This window comes from Falco biarmicus, chromosome 3 (genome assembly GCF_023638135.1).
Source record: "Falco biarmicus isolate bFalBia1 chromosome 3, bFalBia1.pri, whole genome shotgun sequence".
In the NCBI taxonomy this organism is placed as follows: Eukaryota; Metazoa; Chordata; class Aves; order Falconiformes; family Falconidae; genus Falco; species Falco biarmicus.
The window spans coordinates 113,652,234-113,665,803 of record NC_079290.1 but is presented as its reverse complement, the minus strand read 5'-3'; the positions used below and the strand labels follow the sequence as shown (position 1 = coordinate 113,665,803).

At 46.0% G+C, this 13,570-nt stretch overlaps 1 protein-coding gene across 1 annotated transcript in view; it reads right to left on the bottom strand.

The window, feature by feature from the left end:
- The window catches only part of LOC130146114 (endoplasmic reticulum-Golgi intermediate compartment protein 3-like), a 59,018-nt gene extending 45,991 nt beyond the window's left edge, over positions 1-13,027 (bottom strand). Inside the window, exon 1 of the mRNA XM_056331907.1 lies at positions 6,955-13,027. The gene's annotated coding sequence lies outside the window, so the exon portion shown is untranslated. The remainder of the gene's footprint in view (positions 1-6,954) is intronic.
- Between the last annotated feature and the right edge of the window lie 543 nt (positions 13,028-13,570).

Here is a 13,570-nt window from a genome sequence, read left to right as displayed (position 1 = left end):
CCGGCGGTAACGCTGTCGCGGGGGGGGGGGGGCTCAGGAGCCTCTTCAGCCCCTGCGAGCGGGCAGGGGAAGGACAAGAAGGCCGGCGGTGGGACCCCCACCCCTCGCCCCCGACTGCTGATTTCTCTAAAAAGTATTGCAAAGGGCAAGCGTTTAACTGCCGGGGAGGGTTGTTAATCCTAGATGTATCTTTCATGAGCTACTACCTACCAAAACCCCTCCCCCCACCACACACACACTCGCCCGCCCTTCCCTACCGAAACCCCTCCCCCACCAGACACACACTTGCCCCCACCTACCGACCTAACAATCCCCCTCCCCCACCACACACACACACTTGATCTCACCTACCTACCTACCTACCTACCAAGCCTTCCCCCACCAAACACTCCCACCCCCAGCTACCAAGCCCCCTCCCCCACCACACACTTACACTCACCCCCACCTACCTACCTAGCAGTCCCCCTCCCCCCCCCCACACACACTTGATCTCACCTACCTACCTACCAAGCCCCCTCCCCCACCACACATACACTCAACACCACCTACCCTCCAAAACAGGATCTAACCCTAAAAACCTTAACCCCAAGACAGGATCTAATGCTACCCCTAAAGCTAAGATAGGATCTAAACCTAACCGGCCCCTAACCATAAATGTAAGACAGGATCCCAACACAGGACCCTACCCCTTCAACTCTAACCTCTAACCCGAACCCCAACCCTAACCTCTAAACCCTAAACAGCCCAAACCCACTGAAACCCAAACTCCCCATAACCCCTAGAAACCCAGTCCCCCTAAGCCGCCTAAAACCTAAAGTGCCCTAATAACCACAACACTAACCCCAAACTTACCTGAGTTGGGGGCTTCTTTTGCCATTTCACAGCAACAATATAAATTACACAGACACAGAAGTGGGAAATAGCTTTTATTCACTTGGTTTTCAATTCATACAGATTAATACAATACACACGTACAAAAGAATTCACCTACAAGACCCTCATTCAGGCAGAAGAACAGATAAGCGAGGCAACGCACCTCATCAGTCCTACTGCAGGTTAGCTACGGCGATGAAGAGCGATACCTATTCCAGTTGCCCCAGTACGTTACCATCCTCCAGATGCGCAGGCGCTGGGGAGCCCCTCTTGCAGCGAGGATTTGGAGAGCCTCTCCCGGCAATGGGAAGTGCTGCGCAGGGCGTCCCCTCGTAGCTGAGGTCTCCAAAGTCGCTGCAAGAGGGTCCAGTTTTGTGCTATGGAATAAACAAGCTCACCTCATTGCAAATGCGGAAGCACCCGGTTTCGCTTGCCTCTCGGATCCCACCAAAGCCTGGCCAGGGCTTAGGGAGGACCTGAGGGAGATTCCTGTATCTACTGCACTTTGACCACCCCGTTCCGAACAGAGCCAGGCAGCTGGATCCACGGCCTTGGCCACCCGCCTCTAAGCAAGAGGCACTCTCTCTTCCCTCATGATTCTAGTTTAGCCAAGCTACACCTTTCGCTAAGGATCACACATAGCTTGCCAAGGACCACACACATTCTGCTACAGAGCCAATACTAAATACATGTGTGTATATATCCCTGTAACACTCAGTCGGCGATGCCACCTAAAGGTCAACTGTTGTTCAGGGCCTGTTGCTCACGCCTTCGCTGCATTTCAGGCCCTACGCTTACCTTATTTAGGGCCTCTGCTGAGTGTCAGGGCCCAAACGTACCTCAGTTTGGGCCTCCACCAGGTTTTCTGGCCTTCAACTTTTCGAGTCTAAAGGGAAAACTCCATTTCACATCTGAAAAAACAACTGCCCATCCACAAATCCAAACACCTATGTTCAGTTTTCTTCACGTATCCGTAATAATATTTTTCCGAGGAGATAATTTATCTTAGACACTTGCCACCCTTTGCTCGAATAGACAGACAGCACCTACGACACTAGGGGCAGAGGCTAATTCGTGCTTTTTCCAAATGATGTTAGTTCTAATGTTTTGTCCACAGTCTCCGGCTCTAATTTCTAATGATGCATTCCAACACTTCATAAATTGATTTTTCAATCGCTCTGTCTGTCCCCTCGCAGGGAACACTGACACGCAGATCAGGACTCCCCATTCGCTTCAGTGACACCGCATGCCTCATCACACTCTCCGGGCAGCTCTCAGTCACACAGGCAGTATGTTACACGGTACTGTGCACACACATACAACTCTAGGAATGCTGACAGTTTGCGTTATCACCCAAAGTATGCATTTCAATGAACAATTGCCAAAAAACAGATTCTGATTTTTTTCTGGCCTTAAGCAGAATGTTAAGTTTTCAGCTGTTTGCCTAGAATTACCAGAATCTTTTTTTTTTTTCAACTCGACACCCTAAGACACTGTTGTTACAAGTCACTAAGTACGTGCTAGGAGTGAAAAGTTTACATTTACCTCTTGCTCTTCAAGAACCAATAAATTCTGTAAAGAAAACAATATCTTTAGCACACCAGTACTGAAGACTGCAGGACTTCCAGTCACTTCATCCCGCAACTTGGTTTTGAATTTAGTTAAAAGGCAATCAGATTCTTAACGCTCATTCTGCTTTTATAACTTCTGGAGAAAGGCTAACACGTGGCATTGGCATTAAGGTCCAATTATTGCCCAAGCAGCAGCGCAGCACTCGGAAGCAGCGGGCCCACGGAGCCTCATGAGCCCTCGGCAAGTACTAAAAGTTATCCCTCCACAGTCAGCAGTGCGACTCACAAGCACAAGGAATATGTGGAAAAGTAACATCTAGACTGACCTTCAGTTCAGCTCCCCTTGATTTGTCAACGTACAATTCCGGATGAACCTAGGTACAAAGAAAAAAACAAAAAAGCAGCCCCGTTTCACTGGGAAGCAAACCCAAAGGCCTCTTCCCCTCGGCTGCTCTGGCCCAGGAGCTGACTGTCACGACACAGGTTCAGCGAGACACCCGAGCTGCTGCCTCCCAACCCTCCCCGGCAGTTAAACGCTTGCCCTTTGCAATACTTTTTAGAGAAATCAGCAGTCGGGGGCGAGGGGTGGGGGTCCCACCGCCGGCCTTCTTGTCCTTCCCCTGCCCGCTCGCAGGGGCTGAAGAGGCTCCTGAGCCCCCCCCCCGCGACAGCGTTACCGCCGGCCCCAAGGCAGCCCCTGCGGCCCGCGGGGGGCGGCAGCCCCAGCCCGCTGCCACGGCCCCGGCCAGCGGCTGGGGGAAAGACAAAGCCCCGCGCAGAGCTGCGGCGGCTGCCCGGGCAGCCCGGGGGCGGCGGGGGAGCGGCAGGGCGCCGCGGGCCGACCCCCCTCCCGGGCCCCGCCGCCACAAGGGAGCACCGGGGCCGCCCCGCCGCCGCTCCTCGCCTCCTCGCTGAGGTAGCGGCGCGGCTCCGAGAAAATAAAAGGCGGCAGCACCGCGAGCAGCCCGCTGACCACCGCCACTGCCGGGGAGACGAGAACCGCCGGCAGCCCCGCCGGGCCCGGGCCGGGCCGCCCGCCTCAGCCCGCCCGCCGCCGGCACCAGGCGCTCCCTGCCGCGGCCGAGCGCCGGCCCGCCACGTCCCCCCCAGCCGGCCGCTGCCCGACGGCCACGCCCGGGCTCGGCCCCGGCCGCCCCCGGCCCGCCCGCTCACCCAGCGCCGCCGCACGTCCCGGCCCGAACGGCTCCCGGGCTCCCGGCGAAAGCCCCGCACCGCCACCGCCGCTCCGGCGCGCCGCGCGGGCCGGAAATGAACCCACCTTCCGGGGCCGGATGCGTAGCACATACGTACGTAGCCACAAGCCCCGCCCCGAGGCGTCAAGCCGATTCTGCGCATGCGCCGCCCTTAGTTTGCCAGAAAGGCTCCCGCGCATGCGCAAAAGCGGATTGCAGCATACACATACGTATCCGGAAGCCCCGCCCTTTGGCGTCAAGCCGATTGTGCGCATGCGCTGCCCTTAGTTGGGATGGAGCACTGCTTCCGCCTAGCGAAAAAAATTGGGTACTGCAGCCAATATACCTAACGTAGACTGCACAGTTTATTATAGGAATGGAATCAATAACGGAATTGTTCCCAAGGCCCATTAAGAAGTTGTCTGTCTTCACATATCGGTGGATGAAGTTCTTAGAGTGCATGTATTCAATTTAACTAATCTAGATAAAAAGAAAAAAAAATCACTCAAGAGAGACTAGGCATACACTTTTTTCCTTATAAAAACACTAGCAACATTGTCTTAACGACAGAAGAGGTAATGAAACTTTTTATTGTAAAATGTAAGGGCATTAAAGAGAACATAATTTGATAGACAATACATAAACCTCTCCAGCTCTTTCCCCGTGTCTATTTTACATTTGTTTCCAAAAACATTCTTGGGCAAATTTCTTGTGTCTTTGAGCAGTGCAACAGATGGTTTGCAAACAGCGCAAGTCTGGTTTTTAAAAATCAATTAAGACTTTATAATCACTTTAGATGGGGCACTTTGTATTTAAGAGAAACAAAATCAATTTTGAGTCTTTTCTTTAATGATACAGGCCTATTCACCTCTAAATTACAGAAACAACATATTTGGTTCTGATCTCTCAAGGAATTTTAATATTCCAACATACTGCACCATCAAGATCAACAAAGCAGTTTCCTACCACTTGGTCAGTGAGTAATAGGACTGTCTCGAGACTAAATTTCCTTGAACAAAAACTGAAGATATCTTCAAGACTCAGTCCAAACGGCTCCATCACCATTACATCATAGTCCCCTTCAGCTCCATACCACTTAATTGTGGGAATGCCCACTGGAAAAAAAGAAACAGTTTATTCAGTATAACAATTTGATTTATACACAAATCTTCAAGGCTCCCAAGATGAATTCTAAGAGGGTCACAACTGTGAATGTCTGTACTCACAGTGAAGCTCAATATTTTATGCAACCTTCAGCCAAGGAAAAGGTGAAAAACTCACCATCACCGAACATTTCATCATCTGTAAGCTGCCCATCCTTAACATAAAGGATTCCAAATTTCAAATTCACAGGTCCTTGAGAAATAAAACCAAATATTACAGGATAAACAGACAATCAAACAAAAGACCTAAAATAAATGTTTCCTCTAAGGACTTTTATATACAACATTTGTATACGTCCTACACACAGGAATATACACTTCAGACCAGCTCCATTACATGCTCAAGTAGCAGATACCTAATAATTTACTTTTGATCACAGATTATGAATTTTATGATATTACTAAGTTGGTCATCTATTAATAAGATATATTATGCTGGTGCTTAAAATTATTTTTGATCTCATATGTTGCACAGAAATACCACATTTTTTTACTGCAATAAGCAATTGATATCTAAGTTGTTATAAGTCACTAAGTAAGTGCTAGGAGTGATAAGTTTACATTTACCTCTTGCTCTTTAAGAACCAATAAATCCTGTAAACAAAACAATATCTTTAGCACACCAGTACTGAAGACAGCACAAAACCCCCTGTAACGTACTCTTATATTTGTTTAATTTCCAAGTAGCCAGTTCAACTGATAAAGATAGCTTCTTTTGTAACTGTAACCCTACTCATCATTATTATCCTGCTACCGAAAGAAACAAATCACTAGCATTTATACGTAACGACTTATTTTTCCAGAAAATAATAAAAAGCCATAACCAAACGAAAAAACGAAGTCACCTCCTACCTTTTGTATCTCAGGATGAAAAATTTCTCTCAGGCTCTTCCCAAATTTGTCAAGACTCACAGCACTGAAATGCAAGTGAAATACTGCTTTACAGGAGAGCAAGTATACATTTCAACATTAAACCGCTAACTGGCTATAGTTAGAACAGATTTCAAAAAGAATTGTTCAAAGAGCCTTGCTTACGTGGAATTTTTTGTGGAAGAGCCATTTATTTCCCACAATACTAACCTCTAAGACTTCCTAAACTTCTTTGGGATTTTAAAAACAGAAATAACTAGGACCCTGCACGGAGATCAGGTTTAAGTATTTACTTATAAAGCACAGAATTTTATTCCATCATCCTTCACTTTGGCTTTATGCATAACCATTGTGAGCATTTCAGGAAGATTCAATAACCTATTCTATTTCATAAGCTTCTCTTCTATTTCTTTGAAAATAATTCAAGGCATGTCAAATGAAAAACGAGCCGTTCAGCATCAAGTTCACACCCCAAAGATCCACAAGCAAGATCAACTGCCTCAATCAACAGAAATACCTAATTTATAGCATTCTTCCTAACTCATGTTTCTACATGACTATTATTTTTTTGCCCATTTTTTCCCTAGCATTAATTTCTGGAGCTGCACAGCATGCCACGGAGTGCCAAATGCAGTCTGTCTGAGGCACACTGAGCTGACACGGAGGTCACATCTGATGCACCTTTCCATCATTGCTTATGCTAGGTCACCATGCAGACAGGATTTCCCGTAGTTCCCTCTGAAAGCAATTAAAATGCTAAAATTAATTTACAAAAAAGCAGGTTTATCGTGTAACTGAAATTCTTTGAGATAGTCGGTACCTAGACTCATGCTGGCTGTGAACTGGGTGAAATGGCAAAGGACTATCAACCAGGCCCAAGGGAAGGCTCAAAGGCTGTAAAAGCTAAAGACTAGCCAGGGAAGGGATTTTAGTCTAAGCCCAAGTGGGCAAAAGGAGATGACCTTAGTCATGCTGCCTGCAGGTGTGTGGGAAAATCACCTTGAGGGGGTGGAATTCGAGAAAATCGTGTCCTAACAGCAGCCTAGTATTACGGAAAGCTTTTTTAGGGTAAAATACAGCTATGGCCTTCAGGATGGTTGGCATGCACAGAATCCGTATCACCACAGTTCCCTAAGCAACACCTCTTGGCAGCTCAGCGCACGTGGATAGCGGTGACGGAGGATGCGCTTAAGGCGAAAAGCCAAAAGCAAACCCCTCAAAGCCCAGAACCATTTTCAGGAACACAGGAGTTAAGCCTAAAATTGGTTGAAAGCTGCCTCCTACCTCTTCCCCCACCACCTTTCCCCCTTCAACATCAGCACATTTCCTTGTGATCCCTCTTCATAAAAAGATGGAGGCCTGTGGTATCAGCTTGGTACCGAAGCACCACGATGCACTTGCTGGCTACATGCTCTTTTAGAAGGCTGACAGCTTCTCCGCACACAACAGCCGAGGCTTCCAGTCTCTCTGGCCTTCCCATGCCCTGTGAAACGTGAGGAAGGCAAAGGCCGATAACATCTCGGGGGGTCAGGAGATACATACAAATACTTAAGTATTTGTCTATGCATACCTACATATCTATACACATGCACACAGAAGCTTAAGACTTGTGAAAATGAAAAATGTAATGCTTACCTCCATAAGGAACACAATCGGTAAAAACATTTCCCACGCAATACAGAACACTAACATGTCTGTCTTTAGTATGTATCTAGAAGGTGGTCTAACCAACCCAGACACTCTTAGCACCAAGAGGGAAATCCTTGTGACATAGAAGGAAGGCAAGGTTAATCGAAATCTTTGCTCTGCAATTCTGAATCACAAAACTTCAGGATTCCTAAGTTCAAGTTTCAAATCACACAAGCCTTTTCTGATTTGCTTTGCTTTGGATTCCAAGTTAGGGAACCACCAGTTGCTGGATTTTGCTCAGCATCATAGCTATTAACTTTTCTCCTTGAAGTGAACAATAAGGATAGAAGCAGAAAAATGAGCTGCTCCTCCTCTGCAACAGCCACTGACCAGACTCCTGACTGCTAGGAGGTTGGGAAATCTTCATGAAGTTCTGTCTCACAGGTCTGAACATACCAATACTCACACATGTCCAAACGTTCTACAGGAAAATGACTGTTACACAGCTACAACAATAGGTACAGTAGTTCTTACCAGAACCTCAACACTACATGGCAGTTTAACAAGACACATGAAAGATGCACTATCCAGTTCACTAGCAAAGTTCCTTCAGCAGACTTTACTTTCCAGCATTTGGATTCAGAGACCTCGTTTGAAAAGTGGCATATGACCCTTAATGACAGCAGACAGTCAAGGTTGGGTTGGGGGTTTCTTTGGTTTTGTTTTTTTTTTGGAGGGGTGGGGGTTTAAGTCTTATCCAGCTGCTGGGTTTTGGATAATCCAACTCATATTACTAAGATGTGACATATTTCATAACTCTACCTGCTGCAGCAATGAATTGTGCTCCTTCTAGGACTGATTATTCCAACTTTCTGCTGTTCCTGATAGGGCTTTCCCGTGGCTGCTGCTCATTTTAAACATGGCTTCTGCTTCCAGGGTACTTTCTTGTATTAGATTACCTCAACATAACACACCTGCATTTTAGCTATTTCACTGCCTTCCTGTTAAGAACCAATGTAATTTTTTAACTGCTCTTTTGCCCTAGAAGGACTCCTCTGACCTTGTTTTACTGCACCTAGTGGCTGTCCTCCTAGGTGCTCCATGAAATCGGCCAGTACAAGAGATACTGTCACCTTCAAATGTCTGTACGTTCTAAGACACCTCAGTGCCTCCACTTTTCACTGAGCATTTTTACTCTCATTGAACTGTATGTTTTTGGAACCCACAGGCTGAGAATCAAGATAAAACTTTTCCCTTTCTCACCCTTTACACAAACGTCTTACCATTGCTTTTTCTGGCAGTCTTGAGACAGCAGGACAGCCTGGTCACCCATCCAGAACAAACCCTCTTAACACAGAATAAACAGCTGTAAGGAACTAGGCGTACCTGCTATACCAGTGTTTATGATGCTGTCAGAGCAGGCACATCACCTGGAGGCAAAACCACCCTTTAATATTTTTACACATACGGAAAAAAGGAAGACTGGGTCAAAGGCCCCATTTTAAGTACCGAGTTGTTTTTTTAGGCCAAACCCTCTCCACATTTAGTCATTCTTGCCCAAGCTGCTAGTAGCCAGACTGAAGTACAACACACCTTTTATTTAGGACAGATAGAAAACCTCTTGTCATCATGGCTTCCCACATTATGTCAGGCCCCTTCAGAATCTTTCTCACTGAAGATCTCAGGGCATTTAAGAACCCTTAATGCAAGTTTATAGGTCTACAGAAGAGGAAGCTGAAGCACTGAAAAAGAAAGCCAGCAATGGCAGATAAACCTTCACATAAAACACATGCTGCGTATCGAACCAGTAACAACCTATACTAGTACCTTGAAGGGGCTAATTTCATGAACAGAACAAATGCTGAAACACAAGCCAGTTAAAGAAGCCTCTCATGTCTTTTCCCCAGCATGTGCTGAAATCCTTCCTTGCTATTGGGAAAAGAGAAGCACTGTCATGTGCATGGGACTGATTTCTCTGAAGTCCAAAGACTGCACAGTATCAGGCATTCCACAGGGGCAGGCAGCAAACAGCACACTCATTTTTTACAGTCTTTTTTTTTTCCCCACTGTGGGCTCCCCACAGTATTTCTTTTTACAAAAGCTTTTGCACAGCCCTGCTTACATCTCTTGGCTCACCCACCTCCTCTTGCTAATATTCTATTAATTACATCCAGATCCTAACAAGTGAACTTCTTCCCCAGTCACTGCTAGTTAGACTGTGCACTTCTCCAGAGCTTGTATGTACGCGGATCTAGACAGTACATGCGCTCTGCAACTTACAGGAAGTATTCAGTGTCCATATAGATTGTCCAAAGACCATAGCACTTGAATAGATATATTTTACCTACAAATCCAGGTATCAGCAAGAAGAATTATATTGCATTTCACTGAAAGCAGAAGATAACAGAAGATTTGCCAAGCCTATATATTGATGTTGCAAAAGCAATACAAAGGAAGACCCCTATTAATCTTCCTCTCTCTCTGGTCTGTTTCAAAAAGCTGGTTTACTGGCTCAGGGTTGAACCTTGTCGATCTCAAAGTCACCTCTCAGCTTTTGATACTGTCAAGAAGTTTTCCCAGCTAAAAATGCAGACTTTTGATTTTCTTTTCAGAGTGAATCCATGGTTGGTACTCTTTTTTTGCATCTTCAGGATGAAAGTGGGAGAAATGAGGAGAAGCCATGAAGGGGCGGGGAGGGGAACACGACTGGCCACGAGCTAGATAGTGGTTGGGTGCCTTGCATTAAAAGCTAAATGAAAGGGCAATCCTGGAAGCTAGAAAGATGGTACTGCAGTCCAAGGAAACATCTGCAGAAAATAAGCAGTAAAACTTGTTCCCTGTATATAAGAAATCAATAATGCTATTGGACCAGGGATATCAGAAATGGCAGAAGGTACTTTCATACTGAAAACCATAATTACAATACAGCAGATCTTAGACAAGTGAAGAGCGCGCTGTATTTCACCTAGTGAATTCAGTCATTAAACATAATTAACAGCAGACATCTCATCCACTGCAGGAGGAGGTAAGAAACGTTTGGTCAACCCTACGTAACAATCCAGAAAAGGCAACTCAAAGGCAGCCTTGTAAGGATGTTTTTATATATACATGATACATGAAGTCACTTAAGTAGGCTCATTTCCAGGGAAAAAATTAAAATGCAACCAGCAGAAGCTATGTGTAGGAGCTAGAAGCAAGTCAGGATTTGCTCAAAGCACGATTTAAACCTCCTACCTTCTAGCTCTGGGAAGGGGGAACAGTAGAGGTGGATGAGGAGTAAGGGAGGCGGTCATAAACCTTTTCATTCCTCCACAAGCAATCAGAGTGACATGAATGAGTTGCTCCCCACCAGTAATGCTGCAAAAGATGAAGAGCTGAGCAGGTGGGCTGCAGGATGGTCTTTTGAGTAGAGCAGTTCTTCACAGGAAACAACAACTGAGTTACTTCTGAGTCCAGCTCCAGGCAAAACTCCTTTTGCCAAGAGAGGCATTCCAAGTTAAGAGGAGGAATCTACAAGCTCTAGCATTCCTGTATGGGGCATGAGAGAAGTGTGCTCTTTGGTGCATGGCAAAATGGGGTGCTGTCATTTATCTCCTCATCAAGACTGTACTAAAAATAAAAGCTGAAAAGCCACCAGCTGGCTGCCCTGCACATGCCAGGCAGAAGGGCCAAGGGTCTTGCTCTTCCTTACTTTACAAATGCAGACCTCTAGCACAGGAGATGCTAAAAATCAAAGGGCATAGTTTAAACTGCCCCATATAATCGGCAGAGTTGGTGGGGAGAGGGTTAACACCTGGCTGTGAGGACAACAGGAAAGCCAAAGAAGGGTCAGTCTTAGCAACATGCTGGTTCATTCCAAGTTCATTTGTGGAGTAAGCAGGTGGTATCCTTTTGGCTGCTCTTGATTTGACTTCCACCTGGCTTGGGATTCAGTCACTACAGAGTATATCAACACATACACCAGCTCTTGACACTAGACTTCCCACTCCTTGCCCCAGGTCTGAGGAAATCTTTGCAGAAAGATCTTGCACATGGATGGTTCTGCCCTGCTGCATCTAAAGGTTTGAAAAGTACGCACTTTATAATTTTTCCCATGTCCCAGCACACACATCTTTATGTGCTCCGCTGAACTCATTTTGTTCTGTGCTCAAGCAATTCAGTCAGAATAGGTCACAAGTTTGAGCAGTCTAGAAAAAAAGAGCAGGTGCAAAACACATGCATGCTACGAATTGTCTAGGCCACTACAAAAACAAAGGATATGAGCAACATCATCTCAGTTCTCCACATCCATGTGTCCGTCTTCTCTCCTCCCTCACCCATGCTGGTGAATATTACCAGAGGTACCTGCAAGCCCTGTCAGTGATCTCCAGCAACGAAAAACACTTAAAGGTTCGAGCAGAAGAGGTATAGACTTCCAGCCCTTCCAAAGTGCTACAAGATACCCCAACTGATCCAGAAGGGCCATTTTTCATATAAGCACACTTAAAAATGGGGCAGAGACTATCTTCTCGATTTTGAATAAAAAAAAAAAATAATATAGAAGCAGCCAGAGTTGGCAACTGATCCTAGATCCTACTGCAGACTCTTATCGCTGGGTCATTTGTTCCTGTCTACTCTCATAGGAATGAGAAGGCATACTCCTCTTTGCTGTCTTGGAACAAAACCTCATGGGAAGAACAAAGCTAAACACTTCTGACTGAGCAACTGAGACTTAAGATACACTTTGGCACTCAATAGGCAGATTACTTTCCATTTGTAAGCATCTACAACACCCAAACGCCCCTACACTCATGCACTATGCAAGAATATGTACTAGCTGCTGACCAGATTGTAAAAAATGGCCGTTGCAGTTATAAAACAGGAACATAGCATTTCAAACAAGCCTAGACGCTCTACTGGGCTTGGCTTCTCTGACTGCAGCCCTGCTGGAGAACAGTTAGCCATGTCCTTGAATTTGCAACATGTTTTTCCCTGCCTTTCATAGGTACTGATGGGTATTTCACTGAGGCAGAATAGGTTGTGTTTCTTCCTTTAAAAGCAAAGGTTTTGATGGGATTTCCCCATCCCCTTCATCCCACTGGAGCTCCAGCAACAGCTCCAGCAACGGTTCTAACGAAAAACCAAGCTGGAGCTTTCCTTGGCCTCCACAGGGCCTGTCATCAGTAAAGAGCACCTGGAAGAGCATGTTGCAGTGGCTGAGTTCTCTCAGATCCTGGAGCTCCCCAGCAAAACAGATGCATGGGGAAAGGTCATGAAACACTTCCATACAAAGAGCTAGGGCTGAAGACACACCACAATGAACAACTTCTAGACAGGTGGGTTAGAAGAAATTAAAAAGTAATCCCACTCAAAGAATTTCCTCTTCCCTTTATGATGTTGTTTGCAACGGGCCAGCACCCTGGTTTTTAGAAAAGGCACCAAGGAGGTTGCAAGAGCACTCCCACACCTGGGGGACAGAGTCTGCTTTCCATGGAAAACCCAAGATCAGACAACCTGATAAACACAGGCTTCTATACTAACAAACTGACAGGCAGGACAAAAAGAACCTGGGACAAAGAGAAAAGGCATTTCAGTGCTTGGAACCAACACCCAGACATTTTGGACATTGCCCCTGTGGACATTTTGCTGGCACATTTGCATGCAGAAGCAGTGCTATACACACACACACAAATTCAGCATATATATATATGCGTACACAAACAGAAATACAAACTACACATTTATAAATTAACACAGACCACTGAAGGAGTCAGGCACCTGCTGTCAGTTCCCTCTGCCTCTCTCAAGGACTTCCAACAACACACTTCATTTCTCTTAGTTCCTGTTCCCTTGTAGAGGGATTTTTAAAGGACCGAGGACATATGTTGCCTTTGTCCGAGTTGGACAACCCAGGCCTGTTAGTTGAAGCTGCAGAGCAGCTTTAAATTGTCCTGGGAACAAGCAGTGGGAGAAGGAAAACAAGCTGTGCACAAACAAGAAGCCAGGTGCAGAGCAAGTCCTGGGAACCATGAAATCAACACACTCTCATCAGCACACGCTTATCAGGCACCTGCAGCATGCTCACTGATCAGTGACACGGACTCCCACGTGGCCCAGAGACTTTTATCCAATCACCTGTGTGTAAAGTCGGGTGAGCAGTCGGTTTAAGTTATAAATATGACCTGTTTGTTTAATAAAGCGAGCACGGCATTTAGCCATATTGGTGTGATTGTCGTGACTTGGCCGACTCTCCATGGGGGACCCTCTCAGTTCCCTCACAATTTGTCTTCTG